Source organism: Arachis hypogaea, chromosome 2 (genome assembly GCF_003086295.3).
Source record: "Arachis hypogaea cultivar Tifrunner chromosome 2, arahy.Tifrunner.gnm2.J5K5, whole genome shotgun sequence".
In the NCBI taxonomy this organism is placed as follows: Eukaryota; Viridiplantae; Streptophyta; class Magnoliopsida; order Fabales; family Fabaceae; genus Arachis; species Arachis hypogaea.
Window position 1 is genome coordinate 19,043,762 of NC_092037.1, and position 5,869 is coordinate 19,049,630.

At 38.7% G+C, this 5,869-nt stretch overlaps 1 non-coding gene across 1 annotated transcript; it reads left to right on the forward strand.

Moving 5' to 3' along the window:
• Window positions 1-4,629: 4,629 nt before the first annotated feature.
• Window positions 4,630-4,733, forward strand: LOC112767829 (small nucleolar RNA R71). Its single transcript, XR_003185275.1, has one exon. It is a non-coding gene; the product is annotated as a small nucleolar RNA R71 (small nucleolar RNA).
• The last annotated feature ends 1,136 nt before the right edge of the window (window positions 4,734-5,869 follow it).

Genomic DNA, 5,869 nt, shown 5'->3' on the forward strand with positions numbered 1-5,869 from the left:
TTGAACCGGCTTGCCTTTGGAGTCTCTTTTCCATTGAGCTCCTTCTACACATATGTCCATAAGGACTTGGTCCAATCTTTGATTAAAGTTGACCCTTCTAGTGTAGAGGTGTGCATCTCCTTGCATTATGGGCAAGTTGAATGCCAACCTCACATTTTCCGGACTAAAATCTAAGTATTTCCCCCGAACCACTGTAAGATAATTCTTTGGATTTGGGTTCATACTTTGGTCATGGTTCCTAGTGATCCATGCATTGGCATAGAACTCTTGAACCATTAAGATTCCAACTTGTTGAATGGGGTTGGTTAGAACTTCCCAACCTCTTCTTTGGATCTCATGTCGGATCTCCGGATACTCATTTTTCTTGAGCTTAAAAGGGACCTCAGGGATTGATGGTTTATCTTGTGCTCAATTGAGTGGTTTTTATCAACTCTTTACCCACTTATTCATACTATTTGCATGTTTTACATTTTCCTTCCTGATTTTGTGCTATGATTGCAAACATGCTTCTTTGATCTTATATTTGCTTATTATTAATCCTCTCTTATTACCATTAGATGCCTTGATATGTGTGTTAAGTGTTTTCAGATATTATAAGGCAGGAATGGCTCAGAGGATGGAAAGGAAGCATGCAAAAGTGGAAGGAATACAAGAAGTTGGAGAAACTGCTAAGCTGTACAGCCTGACCTCTTCGCACTCAAATGACTATAACTTTAGCTACAGAGGTCCAAACGACGCGGTTCCAGTTGCGTTGGAAAGCTAATGTCTGGAACTTCGATTTGATATATAATTTGCCATAGTTGCCCCGGCGCCAGGCGACGCGAACGCGTGGGTCACACGAACGCGTGACCTGGCAGGAGCGCAACCCGTGCGGCCGCGTGGACGACGCGTCCGCGTCACTTTTCCGCGACCTGTATGGACCAGAAAGCGCTGGAAGTGACTTCTGGGCTGTTTCTGACTCAGTTTTCGGCCCAGAGAACACAGATTGGAGTTTATAAAGTGGGAGAATGCATCCATTCAGAGATATGCATTCATAATTCTCTTTTTATTATTTTAGATGTAGTTTTCAGAGAGAGAGAGGTTCTCTCCTCTCTCTTAGGATTAGGATTTAGGACTTCTCTTAGTTTTAAGAGTGACTCTCGATCCCAGGTTTTATATTCCTTTTACTTTATATTTTTTTCTTCCATTTGGGATACTCTAATGCTTTTATTTTATTACTTGAATTATTATTTATCTTTTCAATTTGGCTTATGCTACATTCATGTTATGATTTTCTTAATTAATATTATTTGAGGTACTTCAGATTTACTTTTGCCTTGCTTTATTTATACGAATGCTTTTAATTTAATTTAGATTTTTCCCCCTTTTGGCTTGGGTTAAGTAATTGGTAACGCTTGAGCTGTCAAATAAAACAGTAGTTGAAATGGGCAGATTCTGATTGCATTAGGATTGCTCTAAATCTAGCTTCTCCACAAGAGTTGACTAGGACTTGAGAATTAAGCTAATCAGTCCACTTAACCTTTCTTTGTTAGTAAAGGTTAACTAAGTGGGATTCAAACCCAATTCTCATCACAATTGATAAGGATAGGACTTCCAGTTCTTACACCTTGCCAAAAGTTTATTTTACAGTTATTTATTTATTTTTAATTATCATTTAAATTACTTGTCATACTTCTCCCTTATTTCTAAAACCCCTAATTTACAGGATTCATAACCAATAATAAGAACATACCTCCCTGCAATTCCTTGAGAAGACGACCCGAGGTTTAATACTCGGTTATCAATTTTAAAGGGGTTTGTTACTTGTGACAACCAAAACGTTTGTACGAAGAGATTTCTGTCGGTTTAGAGACTATATCTACAGTGCGACTGTTTTTATGAAATTCTTTACTGGCAAAAATTCTGACGTCAGGGATCACCTTCTTCTTGGCTACAACATCATAGAAGTGGTCTTGATGGGCTTTGGAGATGAATCTTTCCATCTCCCATGACTACGAGGTGGAAGCTTTTGTCTTCCTTTTTCCTTTTCTAGAGGATTCTCTGGCCTTAGGTGCCATTAATGGTTATGGAAAAACAAAAAGCTTATGCTTTTACCACACCAAACTTAAAATATTGCTCGCCCTCGAGCAAGAGAAGAAAGAAAAGAAGACGAAGAAGAACATATAAAGGAGAATGGGATGTGTATTCGGCCAAGGTATAGAAGAGGGGGTCGTGTTGTGTGAAAATGAAGTAGAATGGAGGGGTTTATATAGGGAAAGGAGAGAGGGTAGGTTCGGCCATTTAGGGTGGGTTTGGGTGGGAAAGATTTTTGAATTTTGAAGGTAGGTGGGGTTTATGGGGAAGAGTGGATGGATGTGAGTGGTGAAGGGGTAATTGGGAAGAGAGATTGAGGTGATTGGTGAAGGGTTTTGGAAAAGTGTGTTATAGGATTATTAGGAGGTAAGGTGGGAATATGTTAGGTGGGGATCCTGTGGGGTCCACAGATCCTGAGGTGTCAAGGATTTACATCCTTGCACCAATTAGGCATGTAAAATGCCTTAGCATACCATTCTGGCGTTTAAACGCCAAAATGATGCACGTTCTGGGCGTTCAACGCCCATATGCAGCATGTTTCTGGTGTTGAACGCCAGTTCCATGCTTGTTACTGGCGTTCAGCGCCAGCTTTCCTCAGGGCACATTCCTGACATCCAAATGCCAGGATGTTGATTGTTTCTGGCGTTCAGCGCCAGCTCCATGCCCTTTCTGGCGTTGAACGCCAGCCAGATGCACCTTACTGGCGTTTAAACGCCAGTAAGTCCTTCCTCCAGGGTGTGATTTTTCTTCTGCTGTTTTTGATTCTGTTTTTAATTTTAATATTTTTTTCGTGACTCCTCATGATCATGAACCTACTAAAACACAAAATAACAATAAAATAAAAATAAAATTAGATAAATAAAAATTGGGTTGCCTCCCAACAAGCGCTCTTTTAATGTCACTAGCTTGACAGTGGGCTCTCATGGAGCCTTAGAGAAGTTCAGAGCATGATGAAGGTCTCCCAACACCAAACTTAGAGTTTGACTGTGGGGGCTTTGTCTGACTCTGTACTGAGAGAAGCTTTTCATGCTTTCTCTCCAGTGTTACAGAGGGATGGCCGTGTGCCTTAAACACAAGGTAGTTCCCATTCAATTGAAGGACTAATTCTCCTCTGTTAACATCAATCACAGCACTTGCTATGGCTAGGAAAGGTCTTCCAAGGATGATGCATTCATCTTCTTCCTTCATAGTGTCTAAGATTATGAAATCAGCAGGGATGTAAAGGCCTTCAACCTTTACTAACACGTCCTCTACTAATCCATAAGCTTGTCTTACTGACTTGTCTGCCAATTGTAATAAAAATAAGGCAGGCTGTACCTCAATGATCCCTAGTTTCTCCATTACAGAGAGTGGCATAAGATTTATGTCTGACCCCAGGTCACACAGAGCTTTGTTAAAGGTCATGGTGCCTATGGTACAGGGTATTAAGAATTTACCAGGATCTTGTCTCTTTTGAGGCAAAGTTTTCTGAACCCACGTATCTAGTTCACTAATGAGCAAGGGAGGTTCACCTTCCCAAGTCTCATTACCAAACAACTTGGCATTCAACTTCATTATAGCTCTTAGATATTGAGCAACTTGCTCTCCAGTCACATCTTCATCCTCTTCTGAGGAAGAATAGTCTTCAGAGCTCATGAATGGCAGAAGGAGATTTAGTGGAATCTCTATGGTCTCTATATGAGACTCAGATTCCTTTAGGTCCTCAATAGGGAATTCCTTCTTGTTTGAGAGATATCCCAGGAGGTCTTCCTCACTAGGATTTTCGTCCTTCTCCTCCCTTGTGTATTCGGCCATATTGTTTACATCAATGGTCTTGCACTCTCCCTTTGGATTCTCTTCTGTATTGCTTGGGAGAATACTGGAAGGAGTTTCAATGATTTTCTTACTCAGCTGGCCCACTTGTGCCTCCAAATTTCTAATGGAGGATCTTGTTTCACTCATGAAACTTAAAGTGGCCTTAGACAGATCAGAGACTATGTTTGATAAGTTAGAGGGCCTCTGTTTAGAATTCTCTGTCTGTTGCTGAGAAGATGATGGAAAAGGCTTGTTATTGCTTAGCATGTTTCTTCCACCATTATTAAAGCCTTGTTGAGGCTTTTGTTGATCCTTCCATGAGAAATTTAGATGATTTTTCCATGATGAATTATAGGTGTTCCCATAAGGTTCACCCATGTAATTTACCTCTGCTATTGCAGGTTCTCAGGATCATAAGCTTCTTCAGAAGCTGCCTCTTTAGTACTGTTGGATGCATTTTGCCATCCATTCAGACTTTGAGAAATCATGTTGACTTGCTGAGTCAACACTTTATTCTGAGCCAATATGGCATTCAGAGCATCAATTTCAAGAACTCGCTTCCTCTGAGGCGTCCCATTATTCATGGAATTCCTCTCAGAAGTGTACATGAATTGGTTATTTGCAACCATGTCAATAAGTTCTTGAGTTTCTACAGGCGTTTTCTTTAGGTGAATGGATCCACCTGCAGAATGGTCCAATGACATTTTGAAAAACTCAGATAGACCATAATAGAATATATCCAATATGGTCCATTCTGAAAACATGTCAGAAGGACACTTTTTGGTCATCTGCTTGTATCTTTCCCAAGCTTCATAGAAGGATTCACCATCTTTTTGCTTGAAGGTCTGAACATCCACTCTAAGCTTGCTCAGCTTTTGAGGAGGAAAGAATTTATCCAAGAAGGCCGTGACCAGCTTATCCCAGGAGTCCAGGCTATCTTTAGGTTGTGAGTCCAACCATGTTCTAGCTCTGTCTCTTACAGCAAAAGGGAAAAGCATGAGCCTGTAGACTTGAAGATCTACTCCATTCGTCTATACAGTCTCACAAATCTGCAAGAACTCAGTTAAAAAATGGTAAGGATCTTCAGATGGAAGTCCATGAAACTTGCAGTTCTGTTGCATTAGAGCAACTAATTGAGGTTTCAGCTCAAAATTGTTTGCTCCAATGGCAGGAATTGGGATGCTTCTTCCATCAAACTTGGACGTGGGTTTAGTAAAATCACCAAGCATCCTCCTTGTATTATTGTTGTTGGGTTCAGCTGCCATCTCCTTCTCTTGTTCAAAAATTTCAGAAAGGTTGCCTCTGGATTGTTGTAATTTAGCTTCTCTTAGTTTCCTCTTCGGAGTCCTTTCAAGTTCTGGATCAGCTTCAACAAGAGTGTCTTTTTCCTTGTTCCTTCTCATATGAAAGAGAAGAGAAAAAGAAAAGGAAGAAGAATCCTCTATATCTGGACAAAGAGGATCCTTGTTATTAGTAGAAGAAGAAAGAAATAAAAGTGGAGAATCCAATCACAAGGATGAGGATAGAGGCAGTGATTGGAGATGAAGAGAGGTGAAGAGAAGTGTTAGTAAATAAATAAATAAATAGAATAAGAGAAGAGAGGTAGAATTCGAAAATAATTTTGAAAAAGTAGTTAATGATTTTCGAAAATTAAAGATAAGATATAATTAAAATTAAAATTTAAAATAATTAGTTAACTTAAAAAGAATTTTGAAAAAGGATGAGATATTTTCAAAAATTAGAGAGGGAGAAGTAGTTAGGTGGTTTTGAAAAAGATAAGAAACAAACAAAAAGTTAATTAGTTAGTTGAAAAAGATATTAAAATCAAATTTGAAAAGATAAGAAGATAAGAAGTTAGATAAAATATTTTAAAATCAAATTTTTGAAAAAGATATAATTTTAAAAAGACATGATAAAAAGGATAAGATAAGAAGATATGAAAAAGATATGATTTTTAAGAAAAAGATATTTTGAAAAAGATTAAATTTTTAAAATTAAAATT